General features: G+C 41.4%; 1 protein-coding gene across 3 annotated transcripts in view; it reads left to right on the forward strand.

Moving 5' to 3' along the window:
- The window catches only part of LOC120528357 (zinc finger protein 184-like), a 700,371-nt gene that overhangs the window by 470,960 nt on the left and 212,988 nt on the right, over positions 1–16,423 (forward strand). The window contains exon 1 of one of the 3 annotated variants that reach the window (XM_039752503.1): positions 15,690–15,813. The exons of the other annotated variants lie outside the window; for them this stretch is intronic. The gene's annotated coding sequence lies outside the window, so the exon portion shown is untranslated. Of the gene's footprint in view, positions 1–15,689; positions 15,814–16,423 lie in introns of those variants that run through there. 3 annotated transcript variants of the gene reach the window in all.

Raw genomic sequence — 16,423 nt, forward strand, 5'->3', positions numbered from 1 at the left:
TGTAAGGGAACTAAGGGCTTTGTTAAGGCATGTTTAATGACATTTTATTATTACCTGTATTAGGTTGGAGTTTTCAGAAAACTCTGCAGGGTCTGCAATATTGATTCCAGGGGTTCACGCATGGACATGTTATCAAGGTTACGAGCAGAGATGAGAACACGTGAATGCTATGACAAGATTTTCCAAAAAATCTGGGGGGCATCAAGAGAGAGCATTAATATATATATATATATATATATATATATATATATATATATATATATATATATATATATATATATATATATATATATATATATATATATATATACTGCTCAAAAGAATTAAAGGAACACTTTTTAATCAGAGTATAGCATAAAGTCAATTAAACTTATGGGATATTAATCTGGTCAGTTAGGTAGCAGAGGGGGTTGTTAATCAGTTTCAGGCGTTGTGGTGTTAATGAAATTAACAACAGATGCACTAGAGGGGCAACAATGAGATGACCCCCAAAACAGGAATGAATGGTTTAACAGGTGGAGGCCACTGACATTTTTCCCTCCTCATCTTTTCTGACTGTTTCTTCACTAGTTTTGCATTTGGCTACAGTCAGTGTCACTACTGGTAGCATGAGGCGATACCTGGACCCTACAGAGGTTGCACAGGTAGTCCAACTTCTCCAGGATGGCACATCAATACGTGTCATTGCCAGAAGGTTTGCTGTGTCTCCCTGCACAGTCTCAAGGGCATGGAGGAGATTCTAGGAGACAAGCAGTTACTCTAGGAGAGCTGGAGAGGGCCATAGAAGGTCAATAACCCATCAGCAGGACCAGTATCTGCTCCTTTGGGCAAGGAGGAACAGGATGAGCACTGCCAGAGCCCTACAAAATGACCTCCAGCAGGCCACTGGTGTGAATGTCTCTGACCAAACAACCAGAAAGACTTCATGAGGGTGACCCAAGGGCCCCATGTCCTCTAATGGGCCCTGAGCTCACTGCCCAGCAGCATGCAGCTCGATTGGCATTCGCCATAGAATACCAGAATTGGCAGATGTACCACTGGTGCCCTGTGCTTTTTACAGATGAGAGCAGGTTCACCCTGAGCACGTGACAGAAGTGAAATGTTCTGGAGAAGCCATGGAGAACATTATGCTGCCTGTAACATCATTCAGCATAAGCAGTTTGGTGGTGGGTTAATGATTGTCTGGGGAGGCATATCCATGGAGGGTCACACAGACCGCTACAGGCTTGACAAAGGCACCTTGGCTGCCATTAGGTATCAGGATGAAATACTTGGACCCATTGTCAGACCCTATGCTGGTACAGTGGCTCCTGGTGCACGACAATTCCTGGCCTCATGTGGTGAGAGTATGCAGACAGTTCCTGGAGGATGAAGGAATCGATACCATTGACTGGCCACCACACTTTCCTGACCTAAATCCAATAGAACACCTCTGGGACATTATGTTTTGGTCCATCCAATGCCACCAGGTTGCACCTCAGACTGTCCAGGAGCTCAGTGATGCCCTGGTCCAGATCTGGGAGGAGATCCCCCACAACACCATCTGTCATATCATTAGAAGCATGCACCGATGTTGTCAGGCATGTATACAAGAACACAGGGGCCATACAAAGTGCTGCGTACAATTTGGAGTTGCTGCAATTCAATTTGGGCAAAATGGACTAGCCTGCCACATAATTTTTTCACTCTGATTTTTGGGGCGTCTTTGAATTCAGGGCTCTGTAGGTTAATCATTTTCATTTCCATCAAACAATGTGGCATCCTTTCGTTCCTAACACATTACCCAGTCTATATCAGTATAGATATCCCATTGAGATCTGATGTGTTTTCAAAGTGTTCCTTTAATTTTTTTGAGCAGTTTATATATATATATATATATATATATATATATATATATATATATATATATATATATATATATATATATATATATATATATATATATACAGTATGTATGTAATGCATTAGGTCAATAGAAATACATGAAAACAAAGTGGTGGGGTACAAAGGTTAAAAAGTTGATACAAAACAATTGACACTCACAAATGGTTTCTTTTTGTCCCTAAAAGAGGTTTCCCCAACAAACGTATGGAAATGACTGTGGAATCTTCATGCTGATAGTGAGATGTATGTTAGTTATTTTCTCGTTTTTGCTTTTTTCCTGCCTTCATACTAATTATTATTTTTTATTCTTCTTTTTTTTACAGTTGGCCCTTTACGTAGCACTTGATGCCCCCTTTGATTACACAATAGTCAGAATTTTATTTGTTTTAATTCAATTTTCAGAAATAACAAATGAATAATGAAAATCCACGATGCCATTAATGTACTTATTTTGTGTTCAGCTGGATATGTCTGCCCTTTGGAAGTGGTGGTGTTTGCTATTGAGGGAGAACTCTGAACTGGACAAGTATTTAAATGTGATTGCTGTGAAGCAATTATTTTATCTTGCCATTTGTTCCTTATTCTTTCAACTTTGAAGTGTAATTTGTCCACAGTAGAAAATACATTCATGGCTTATACTTCATAGTTATATGGGAGATTTAAAATTTGTACTTCTTAAGCTGAGAGCAAAAACCTCTTTTTTAAACTGTTGTAATCAAGGAGCAGTTCTTTAACTAATAGCCAAATCAGCTTTAAAATTTTATAAGTACACTTAAATTATACAGTTTCTTTAAAAGTAAGTATCTTTAATTGCATGTGTCTTATAGTAGTTGCATTTGAATTTTATGCATTTAATTTATCATTTTTCAGCCATGGCAAACTTTTTTCCCACTGGACAGAGGAGTCCAAGGCTTTCTTGAGTGGTGAACGACAGCCTGTATTCCGCCTATGCAAAAGAAAGCATGAAGAGACAGTGCAGGTAAACATTTTTAATTTATAGAATACATTTCACTCCAACAGTAAACTTCAGAAAAGCTCTTCAGAAACTCTCCCAACTGATTAAACATTAGTGCTCTGCTATAAATCTCACAGAAAGCAAAAACAGTATTAATAAGACATTGGTGGTATGTGTAACATAGCATGTCAACTTATCTGCCTAATTCATATCTTTTTGAAAGCTGGCAGTTATCCAACCCAGTAAAACTCAATTCAGGGAGATAACCACTATGGTACTTGTATTGCACACTAGAAAATTGAAAACTCCTTTGTGATAAAAAGATCATAATGGACGGTAGCATAAATAAAAGTTATGAGATGTAGCCACAGATTATGGTTTAATGAAAACACTCGAGCTCTTAAATTAGAGTGTCGAAAACTGGAGCGCAGATGGAGAACAACAAAGCTACATGTCTTTCAAATTGCATGGACAGAGAGTGTAAATAAATATAAAAAAGCCCTCTTTAAAGCTCGCTCAGAATACTATTCTACATTAATAGATAGCAATAATAAAAATCCTAGGGTACTTTTTAGAGCAGTGGCTAAATTAACAAATGGGAATTCAGATCAACAGTGCAAAATACCAACAGATATTAGCAGTACAGACTTTATGAACTTCTTCAATGAGAAAATTAAAAATATAAGATCCCAGATCTCAGCATCACAGTACAAACCAAATACTAGCTTAGCAGACCCTGCCGCACATTGCATTCAGCACTTTAATAATTTTAATCCTGTAACTCACCAGGAAGTCTTAACTTTAATTACTAAAATGAAGCCCACTACTTGTTCCCTAGATCCAGTGCCAACAAAACTAGTAAAAGTGCAATGGATGTTCTTGCAGCACCTATTCTAACCGTTATCAATAGTTCATTACTGCATGGCACCGTACCTGATGCACTAAAAGTGTCAGTCATTAAACCTTTACTTAAAAAGTCAGACCTAGACCCACACATACTAAATAACTATAGGCCTATTTCAAATTTACCATTTCTCTCTAAAATACTAGAGAAAGTAGTCGCCAGTCAGCTTCAGTCACACCTTACGCATTACAATTTATTTGAGAAATTCCAGTCTGGCTTTCGACTGGTCATAGTACAGAAACGGCACTAACACGGGTTGTAAATGACATTCTGATATCCTCTGATGAAGGAAACTCCACTGTAATTATGTTGTTGGACTTAAGTGCAGCATTTGACACCATTGACCATTCTATTTTACTGCACAGGCTAGAAAACGATGTTGGGCTTACAGGCCCCGTGCTCGCTTGGTTCAGTTCTTATTTATCAAATCGATTCCAGTATGTACAGAAATGTGCAGACAGTACTCCATCATTATACACAGAAGTTCAATATGGTGTCCGCAGGGCTCAGTACTGGGACCTTTACTGTTTTCACTTTACATGCTTCCACTGGGATCTCTCATTAGGAAACATAATGTTAATTTTCACTGTATGCAGATGACACCCAGTTATACCTTTCATTTAAATCAAATGAAGTTTCTCCGATGTTGTCTTTAATTAGTTGTGTTAGTGAATTAAAGGAATGGATGAATGAGAACTACTTGTCTTTAAATACAGATAAAACAGAGATGTTAATTGTTGGAGGGAATGACGCTGATCACAGCAATATTTTGTCGTCATTTAACTCAGTTGGAATCCCAATTAATTTTACTGAATCAGCCCGCAATCTAGGAGTTATCTTTGACTCTAGCATGTCATTTAAAGCGCATATTACAAAGTCGTCCAAAACATGTTTTTCCATCTTAAAAATGTTAGGAAATTAAGGCGCTTTCTAAATAAACAGGATTGTGAGAAATTAATTCATGCATTTATCTCTAGTAGGATTGACTACTGCAATGCGGTGTTCACTGGCTGGTCAAACTGTTCTCTATACAGACTCCAGTTAATCCAAAATGCGCTGCAAGAATTATTACAAGAACAAGAAAATATGAACACATAACCCCAGTTCTTAAATCTTTACACTGGCTCCCAGTTAAGTTTAGGGCAGATTTCAAAATCCTCCTTTTAACATATAAAGCATTAAATGGCCAAGGTCCGCTTACTTGTCTGAACTTATCATGACTTACAAACCTGAGCACATTAAGATCTCAAGATGCCGGTCTGCTTAGGATTCCAAGGATTAATAAAATAACAGTGGGAGGTCGAGCTTTTAGTTACAGGGCCCCTAAACTGTGGAATGGTCTTCCTGCTTCCATAAGAGATGCCCCTTCAGTCTCAGCCTTTAAATCCGGCTGAAGACTCACTACTTCAGTTTAGCATATCCTGACTAGAGCTGCTGATTAACTGTACATACTGCATCTCTGTTGTTAGTCATTAGCACTATAACATAAGTAACATGATAATTATATTTGAATACTAACCCTCACCTATTCTGTTTCTTTTCTCGGTACCCAAATGTGGCAATTGGTGCCACGCCCACCTGCCAAGTTGTTTGCCTGCCTATGGTAAAGTCATCCCTGATGGAGGATCACAGGAATCATGGGAAAGAGGGGTCCTTTCATCGGAGCAACGTTTCAGCCGTGGCATGGCCAAATGGGGAGGCAGCTAGATGGATGAGGTCTCCAGGACTCTAAAAATATCCAAACCTAATTATGTCATATCATCTACTGTTAAACCGTACTTCTAAAATTTTTATAATTATGCTGTAATAAGGATTTGTTCTGTTCTGTGTATTGTATTGTATTGACCCCTACTTTTGACACCTACTGCACGCCCAACCTACCTGGAAAGGGGTCTCTCTTTGAACTGCCTTTCCCGAGGTTTCTTCCATTTTCCCTACAAGGTTTTATTGGGAGTTTTTCCTTGTCTTCTCAGAGAGTCAAGGCTGGGGGGCTGTCAAAAGGCAGGGCCTGTTAAAGCCCATTGCGGCACTTCCTGTGTGATTTTGGGCTATACAAAAATAAACTGTATTGTATTGTATTGTATTATATGAATCTAAATTGGACCCTAAGGTGTGTTTTCCCCATGTGCAGAAAAATCATGTAGGCTTACTTAGCACAAAGAGAGACCAATCAGAATGCCCCCTCAGTCTCATACAGACTCTTGCCCACAAAAACCATCTATTTGCGATATTCTGTGCTTGAGGGAGTCATGACGCTTATATCAGAATGCAGTAGACTTTTGGAACTACAGGAAATGTGGGATGTCTGCACGTAATCCAAGGTGGTCCAGTTATTTTTTTCCCAGAGAGGTAGTACTGTCCTGAAACCACCACATAGCCAGATAACTGTAACTAACTGTTATGTTTTGCAGGCACAGGATGAATGTGAGGATGCATCAATATCGCCAGAAGTACAAGTACATTTTTTTTTATCAGTTTTTTATATATCAATAATAATTGCATAAAACACATTTACATAAATACACCAATTTTTTATTCCTGTCTAAGGTGTCTGTCCTTGCACACACAAAAACAGCCAGTCAGTGGTGCTGTGACAGCCCACACCAATTCATTGGTCTGGTCCAGTTGCCCCAGATACTGACTATGAAAGAGGAAGATGCTGGGAAGGCTCTGCAGGAGTACGAAGCAATGAATGCAGAGGAAGATTCACTAGTTAACAGAGATGATGTTCTGGCTCCATTTTGTTTTGGGTTTAGCCATGTGCAAGACATGCACAGATTTTTAGATGAAATGGTGAATTGCAGGAAGTTCACTATGTACTGCTGCCTCCTCTTTTTTAAAGGGGGGGTTCTTATGTATAAATAAATATATAAACATTTGATTACTGATGTGTCCAATGTCCTTTTCCCTCCACCATTTATTAATCACAGTTTGGTACCTCATGACATGTAAAGTATAGTACGTATTACAGTTCTGATATATAAGATAATTAACGACACAAAATTGTCCTATTTGTTTTATTTTCATTGTACTCTTTATTTACACGTAAATACTGTATACATTAAATTTAAATAATGTTAGCAAGTTATGATGGTTGCATAATTGTTTTTTCCTTGGGATAACAGCGGGAACACTAAACTAGCACGCTCTAAACATCAGCGCTCTCGCTACGCTACCACGGCCATGATGCTAGCAATTATAATAACAGGCAAGCATTTAGTTGATCTGTTAAAATGGTAAACATTTAATAAACCAACACAGGCCAACCAAACAACGTGAATATGCACATGTTAACATGATTAAGAATATTCCATATCGTTCATAAATGGTATAACTATAACTAGTAAACGTACCAACTTAGCAATCAGGAAACGACTCCCCGGTTGAACATCCTGTTGTGGCTGAGCGTGCGCGGTCTGCAGCCAGACCCTGCTCATTAATTCTGATGGGTAACTTTGTTACAGAATACAGAGTTTAACTTCTGAACCAAGAAAAACTAGAAAACCAAATCCTCTTCTTTCTTCCTCGTCTGAGTACTGAGCTCACATACAAATGGAAGTCTTACTGGTAGCTCAATGGTCATTGTGGTTGTACTGGGATGTACAGAAAATGTACCTGATTGAGGTTACCAGATAAACAAAGAGCGCGTTTCTTTTTCTCTCCTTTTTTGTAGTAAATGACTCACCTCATCTTTCTTTGCTTTAAGAGCCATTTATCTAAATGAAGACATGGCTGGTGGCTCTGGAGGATGAGCTCTTCCTTGGTGACACACACACCATAAAGAAGGACACGGTGAGCCCGTCGTGCTGGACATGCAGTAGCACAGCGGAGGGAGTTTGTCTGCTGCTCTTGTGAATGATTTTTAAATATAACTCGTATTACTAGGAGGCCGAGACACAATTGAAACTTGGTGAGAACCTCTGAGATTTGAAGAAACCAGGAATTCATTTTACCAGACAGACAGACAGACATTTTCACGAGTGTTTCATTATTTCTGCAGGTGAATTCCACTAACAAACCATCGCAGTGCCTTAATGCTGAGAGCCTGACTTTAATGATCAGAGCTGCTGAACAGGGAGATTTGAATTATTGTGACAAAGAAACTAAATTACATTTACTGTGAAAGTCGAGAATTTATCATTTAACATATTGGACAACGCTTTACTGAACATGAGTTAGTTTAAAATTATGTTACTAAAAGTTTATTTAAATATCTGAAGTGACTGTTTTGTTTTTTTGGATAACGGCACATAATTACATTGTTGGTGACCTTAAAGATATTTTATTCACATTAATTAAAGGGTGAAGCCTTGTATTCTTACACGATGTATTGTGTTTTTAAGATCAGTCGTGTAAACCTGAACTTGAGTGGATATGAAGGTTTGATATTTCGACTTAACTTGTGACCTGCAGCTCTGGACTGTAGACTCGTGATTAGAAGTGAAGGTTTATTGGCTTCCAACCATTTCACTCCTTTCAGACCCCACTTGGCTTATCTGTTACTGTAGATATTTGATATCATTTCACTTACACACGTATTTAGTTTGTCTTATTCTCATAATAAATCAGATTATAGTGGCTGAGGTGTTGCCTGAGTTAAATCTTCACAACTCTGTGAACATGAGTACAGTTTATTAAACCTGTTCACTCTTTGATATTCAGGAGTACATCTGTGAATATTTCTTCACTGGGCCTTCTGTTCATAAAGATGTGGTTGTTGTTTTTAGTCCGAACTTTCCTTTGTGTTTCAAACTGTAAAGCCTCTCTGCCAGCATTTCTCACTATGCCAATGTGATCCTGCAGCTCTCACATATTATGTTTCTCTACGCCGGTGGGCTGTGGTTTCATGTCACATAACATCTCCTGGACCACTCAGGACCACCTCAAGCAGGCTAAAGAGCTGATCACTGAATAAGAAAATGGAACGACTCCTTAAGGATTCTCCCTCGCGGTTTGATTGTCTTTTTACAGGAACATCGAGTACCGACAGTCAGGGGACTCTGTCATTGAGCCATCAACTCTCGAGAAGCCAGCAGTGCAAACTCCGAGCTGCAGATCAGCATGAAAAGGAGACCCTGCTGAGCAGGCAGGACTTGGGGGGCTCTCAGTGTGAGGTGGGATTACCGCACACTCTGTTACAGTGTCATGGAGAGAGAGTTGTTAGTTTGGATGTTTGATGGCTGACATTACAGTGGGAGTTCATTTTGAAGGCTGAGTGACAGGATGGGACTTATAAGATCAAACGGATTTAAAGGGACATGTTGGGCGACTGAATTCTGTTACTCTGAGGAGAGCAATCTGTGTGTTGGTCAAATATGAGGGGTTATGAAGACCCTCGAGGGTCAAGGACTACTTTGCACCAACTTAAGGGTCTCCCATAATTCAAACAATCTTGACAAGCAGTGTATGGATGTTATGGGGGATTATCTGATGTATTGTTACATATCTAAGGACATCTCTTTATGACGATAGTAAGAGATCAATATATGTTACTGTGAATAAGAGAAGAGGTGAAGAGAGTCAAATCAAGAACAACAGTAATAAAAACTGGTTAGACTTTTTATTTTAATTTCATTTTAAACAAAACATTTGTAAGAATTGTAACTGTGATACCAACAGCAAAGACTTTGTTTAGTGACTGAAACCTCATATAGTAATTGAAAACTCGTATAGCTTTATTTATTTATTTATTTATTTATTTATTTATTTATTTATCCATTTGTTTGTGTGTGTGTGTGTTTCAATCACATTTGTTGTAATTCACTCTTTGCAAAATTACTTTAATAGGGAAATAATTGTAGACGATTTTCTCCTTAGGAAAAAGAAATCAGCCAAACAAAGTCACAGAAGATGAAGACGGAATATCTGATGGTGAATCTGCTTCTGTGGTAAAGACACCAACATTCATGTTTTCATTGGCTACCATTTAACACAATATTACTTTCAGATAGAGGAAGATATAAAGTTGCTTGAAGAAAGATTTAAGACTGCAGTCAAAGAAGGAAGTGTCTGCTCTCCTGAAACACTTTAATGTTTTCTTTATTTAACCGAAAAAAATATATAAAAGATTGTTTCTAATAAAATGTTTGCAGATTTGAATATGTGTGGTGATTTGTGTTTCTCCCAAGTACAGTATTCTTAAAGACCACACAGCAGTAGTGAGACTTTATTACATATTATGGTATTGTTTGTCATGTACAGTGAAATTCTGGCTTGCTTGTCTGAGTGATGAGTGACATGTCACTGCTGACACTCCATCTCTGTGTGTCTGTATATATATATATATATATATATATGTGTGTGTGTGTGTGTGTGTGTGTGTGTGTGTGTGTGTGTGTAATAAATATATCAAAGCAGATGTTATCTAAAGAGATTTGGTATAACAGCCAGTTCTTCATTGAATCCCGACTGATGATCTTATCTAGATGTTGTCTCTTTATACTTAGTTAGGTTACTTTAATAGTTTTATTACCTTTGGTTTTAAACACATTTACAAGTGCAGATGATTTCTGTCGCATACAATACGAGAGCATAGAGGTGCAGTTTGTCTCGGAAAGACGTTTATTTCTGAACCCCTAATCCCACCAGAAACTCACCCTCTAACCCTAAACACTTTATACCAAACGAGACCACACTGTCCTGAAATGTACATATTGCAAACATAATATTTCCCCCTCCGCACCAAATACAGCGACTCCTAGAAAAACATAACATAAGGTTTGAACTTTCAGAAGTCATTGAACTTTTACAGAAGTCTTTTTTTTCTCTTTTGTGTGCTTCTTCCAAAACCCAAATGTCATTCTAAAGTCTGCTTAACTGTGAAAATCAGTAAGTAAATCTTTGAACCTGGCTGGCTGAGTTCTGACGCGTTCAGGTCTGGAGATGGTTTCAGTTGCAGGTTGCAACACCTCAGGGTCCTCAGTCTGTTTAGGGACCGATGATCCTGCAGATGAATCGAGCCAATCGGCTGTGAAACCTGAAGAGTCACAGCTCAGCACTGGGGGTGCAGGTACCCTGCAGAGTCGGCTTGCATGCCATCGGGAACCATCAGCCAGACCAAATGTGGCAGGTCCTACTTGGCTTATTACTTTTAAAGGAGAAGACCAAAAAGATTTCAGCTTATGTTCTCACTGTGGCCTCCAGACCCTGACCCAATCTGATACAGTTATGTCTGGCGTTTTCACCCAGTGTGACCTATCAAAGTGTTGCTTCATTTTATTCTGGCTCTTGGACACACTGTTGTGTGCATGCACTGCAGTGGGGAAAGCTGGTTGGCCACTCAGACGATCCAGTGGAAGCTGAAGTTCAAGACCCATAGCTGTAGGTGAACTGCCTGTAGTTGAGTGTTGTGTAGCTCTGTAGTGAAGAAGTGTCTAGAGAAACAGCCACTGGCAACCCCCAGAGAGCAAAAATGGACTCCAAAAACTCGATCAGAGCTCTGGTTGTAACTGATCCAACTGAGGCTATTTCAGGCCACTTAAAATGAAGGTCGTAGGCCACAATAAGAAAAGGCTGATGATGTGGAACGCCATGTAACTCACCACAGATGTCTAGCTGTACTGTATGTGTTTCCAATTCTTAATAGGACTCTGAACTGGCTGCAGTGGGGTTGTGGGTGGAGGACCCATTTTACTGCATTCCTTGACCAGAGCTTCAATGTCAGCATCAATCCCTGGCAACCACACAAGGTTGCGACATTGTTGCTTAACACGGACCCAATACCCAAATGGCCCTCATGTGCCATAGCCAGGACACGTGCTTGGAAAGGCCTTGGAACTACTGTGCAGAGACCACGAGCAACACAGCTTTCATTCCAGCAGGTGAGTTCATTCTTGACATGATGGAATGGTGTCACCTCAGCTGGTACTCGAGTAGGCCACCCCTGCCTGATAAGCTGAGTATGAAGCTGAGTGAGCACAGGGTCTTGCTCTGAGACCTGCTGCAGATCCTGGAGTGACACCGTGGCCCCTAAATGTGTGTAAAGAAGCTGAACAAGTTCAGGCTCAGCAGAATCAGGGCAGGGAGTCATGGTTGAAGGAGCTGAGAACCGAGATGGTAGGTCAGACACCACATTGTGGCACCCAGGAGTATACTGGAGTTTAAAATTGTACTGCTGGAAACGCTCTGACCAGCGGTGCAGTCTTAGTGGCCTGTGGCCAGAACCGCATATAGAAAGCCATACAGTGAGAGCTTGGTGGTCAGTTCTGAGTGTAAATGCACGGTCATACAGATACATGTGCCACCATTACCCAGATACATGGCAGTGCCTCTCTTTCACTGGCTGAGTATTTCTGTTCACCTGGGCTAAGAGCTCTAGAGACAAATGTTATGGGTTTCTCAGTCCACTCCTGAATCGGAGACAGTACAGCCCCGAGCAGCTCCAGATGCATCACAAGTGACTAAGGTGGGACTATTGAGGTTAAAGTGTGCCAGCAGAGGCGGTGAGCCTTCAGTAACTGAAACGCCTCTGTGCAGGCTGGTGCATCTATTTTCAAAAGTGAGCTCTGACCTCAGAGTACTGCATCCTCCAACCATCCTTCTGCTGATACCAGCATTGGAGAGACATCCCCTCCCACAATTACAGCAGCGCCGGTGAGCAGAGAGCTGAGGAGACTTCGTGCCAGCAAAGCAGCGAGTCCAGATGGAGTATTGCCATGACAGCTGAAGGTCTGTGCGCTGGAGCTGGAGAGTCCTCTACAGCGCATCTTCAACCTGAGCCTGGAACAGGGGAGAGTCCCTAAGCTTTGGAAAACATCTTTTATCACACCAGTCCCAAAGGTATCAAGTCCTAGTGAGTTGAATGACTTGCGGCCTGTCGCTCTGATGTCACATGTGATGAAGACCACGGAGCAGCTGCTGCTTCACCACCTGAGGCCACAGGTCCGTCACGCTCTCGACCCTCTGCAGTTTGCATACCAGGAGAAGGTGGGAGCGGAAGATGCCATCATCTATATGCTACACTGATCCCTCTACAACTTGGACAGTGACAGTGGTGCTGTAAGAATTATGTTTCTGGACTTCTCTAGCACCTTCAACACCATCCAACCTCTGCTCCTTAGGGACAAGTGGACAGAGATGGGAGTAGACTCACACCTGGTGGCATGGATCGTGGACTATCTTACAGACAGACCTCAATATGTGCACCTTGGGAACTGCAGGTCTGACATGGTGGTCAGCAACACAGCAGCGCTGCAGGGGACTGAACTTTCTATGGTCCTGTTCAGCCAACATACATCGGACTTCCAATACAACTCGGAGTCCTGCTTCATGCAAAAGTTCGTTTACGACACTGCTTTCGTGGGCTGCATCAGGAGTGGGCAGGAGGAGGAGTATAGGAAGCTAATCAAAGACTTTGTTAAATGGTGTGACTCAAACCACTTACACCTGAACACCAGCAAAACCAAGGAGTTGATGGTGGATTTTAGGAGGACCAGGCCCCTCATGGACCCTGTGATCATCAGAGGTGACTGTGCAGAGGGTAGAGACCTATAAATACCTGGGAGTGCAGCTGGATGATAAATTGGATTGGACTGCCAATACTGATGCTCTGTGTAAGAGAGGACAGAGCCGACTATACTTCATTAGAAGGCTGGTGTCCTTCAACATCTGTAATAAGATGCTGCAGATGTTCTACCAGACAGTTGTGGTTAGTGCCCTCTTCTACACGGTGATGTGCTGGGGAGGAAGCATAAAGAAGAGGGACGCCTCACGCCTGTACAAACTGGTGAGGAAGGCAGGCTCTATTGTAGGCATGGAGCTGGACAGTTTGACATCTGTGGCAGAGCGACGGGCGCTGAGCAGGCTCCTGTCAATCATGGAGAATCCACTGCATCCATTGAACAGGATCATCTCCAGACAGAGGAGCAGCTTCAGCGACAGACTGCTGTCACCGTCCTGCTCCAATGACAGACTGGGGAGACCCCACACCATGCGACTTTTCAATTCCACCCTGGGGAGTAAACGTTAACATTATACAAAGTTATTGTCTGTTTTTACCTGCATTTTTATTACTCTTTAATTGAACATTGTTTTTTGTACCAGTATGCTGCTGCTGGATTATGTGAATTTCCCATTGGGATTAATAAAAAGTTATAAAAGTATCTATCTATCTGGAATTCTCTGAATTGCCTCCGTGTTAGACTGGAGTGGGGCTAAACCGTCTGCAGACAGTCGGAAACCCACAAATTCAATTGAAGGTGCAGAAAACACACATTTATCACCATTAAGAATGAGATTACGCCTGGCCAGTGCTGAAGACACTCTTTAAGGATACTCATCATGGGTAGATGTTGTGGGACCTTGCACAACTATATCATCAAGATAAATGATGCCAAGATGGTTGGCATTATCTTCTGAAAGCATCAGGCCTGAACTGAGTCCAAATGGCATTCTAGTATATCGGAAAACATCAACGTGAGTGACAAATACAGACAGGTCTCGACTGCTGGGGTGGAGTGGCACCTGTAGATATCCTTGATGGAGATCTATCTTTGTAAAGAAACGAGGCCCACAAAATTGTGTAGTTAGCTCCTCTGATGTTGGCAGGGTTCTATAATTCCAGCCTCTAGATGACGTTGCAGTTCAGCAGATACCCCGTCATGGAAAGCCAGTGGCATGCGGCGTGATGGCTGAATGATAGGGGGCACAGTGGGGTCTAATAAAGGCAGAGAGACAGCCAAGTCCATCAAAAGTGATGGCCACTTGTGCCAAAGAGAGCAGACATTTAGAATTACAGATCCACTAGTGTCAACAAGGGTAAAACCAAGGCTGTTAAAGAGATCCAGGCCTAAGAGGTTGGCACCACGGCGTGAGACATGGAATGTGAATTGAGGAAGAAAACTTAAAACCATAGCGTACTGAACCCACAATGCCAATCTTAGAGCTGGCATAGCCACAGAGAGTGGTGACTGGAGGAGATAGCTGGAGATTTGGGAAAACGGCTTCTTAGTCTTTAGATTTAACAGAGACACTGTTGCCCCAGTATCTAGCAAAAGCGGAAGACAGATGTTGTCTAGTTCTACAGAGCAGGTTTTAAAAGATGTCCGCCTACATGTCACATTATGAATTGTCACAGGCTTTGACGATGCCGGAGCGGAACAGCAAACTTTTTTTTTTGTTTTTTTCTGTCCCCCCTGGCCATTGGACCTTACTCTTATTCTATGTTAATTAATGTTGACTTATTTTATTTTCTTACTGTGTCTCTTATTTTTCTATTCTTCATTATGTAAAGCACTTTGAGCTACATTTTTTTGTGTGAAAATGTGTTATATAAATAAATGTTGTTGTTGTTGTTGTAATATATATATATATATATATATATATATATATATATATATATATATATATATATATATATATATATATATATATATACAGTACCTGTCAAATAATAGAAAGAGTACACAGCATGTGTTTCTTCGTAATTGGGACTTATCAGGTGTGCACACCTAAGCTTCTTCTTACGGCGATCGAACATTGGACAACAACGTTACGCTACAAAGGCTGCTTCGTTTATTTTGCAGGATGAATACTTTTATTACGGTCAACTAATGTGGAACTAAAATGAATATACCATAATGTCAAGTTGTACTGCATGCACGGTTCTGATCGGGCCGTGCCGTAAAATGGATTTTTTTTTAATGTTTTTTTTTTCATTAAGCGCATGCGGTGTGTGTCACTACCTGGTTCCCGTTGCCGGCCCAATCTCCCAATCTGCGTGCGCGTGCGTATTGAAAGGCTACATCATGACCTTTAAGGTGCTGCCTAATCTGTTCAACGCATGCGCTAACACTTTACGGCATGTTAGGCTTTTACTCTTGGGCAGATCGGGTAGCGACAGAGCCAAAGTCGTTCAGAAGATGAAGGGCTGACCAATCGGCTGCTGACTGCGCGAATCTCAATGACGTCATGACGCTAGCGTACCTCAAAATCACGTGACGGGCGCATTTCAAACAATCCTCAGAGCGGCGTTTCGAAAGCTCGACATCTCAGTATCAAGCAGCACATCACTAGTTTGCTTTTATGAGACCCTCGCACTCCGATTTCTTCAGGACCATAAGATCAAGCAAAGGTGGGGAAGGTGAGACAAAGTCGAACGTGGGTATCGCGTACGGGTGGGAATTCAAGCAGTGACGAAGATCGTGACATGCTGAGCGGCTTTAACTTTGAGGAGGTGCCTGATGCCACGTGATTCGCTTTTAAGTGTTGGGGATTGAGCGCTACGTGGAGGAGGAGGCGGCGGTGGCACAGCAAATCGCATGCACCTCCGGGAGTTTATTGTGGATGACGGGGCTCGCGTACTTCTAGCTGGTGCTACGTTAATTTATTTTCCGTTCGTTGTCCCGTGAAATGTAATGCTACATCTGACTTGGCCGAGGTGCATTAACTCGGGATTGCTTCTGCTCTCTTCGCGCTCGTGCACTTTTCCGCCCCGCTTCTCCTTTTGATTTCGCGCATGCTCCGAACTGTGCTGTCCGTCGGACACGCGCTTGTTAAGCCGCTCGCTCCCGCAACGCCCCGTCGTTCATTTCTGATTTTTCTTGAACTCTGCGTGTTGTTTTGTGTCTTTTCCTTTTTCCTCTAAAGCCATCATCGGCAAACTTTACTAAAGTGGCGTCGAGCAATGTAACTTTACAGGGCGCGTGCAGGCTTCATTTCCATCAGGTTGACTCATACTGAGA

The sequence above is a fragment of the Polypterus senegalus genome, chromosome 4 (genome assembly GCF_016835505.1).
Source record: "Polypterus senegalus isolate Bchr_013 chromosome 4, ASM1683550v1, whole genome shotgun sequence".
Classification (NCBI taxonomy): Eukaryota; Metazoa; Chordata; class Cladistia; order Polypteriformes; family Polypteridae; genus Polypterus; species Polypterus senegalus.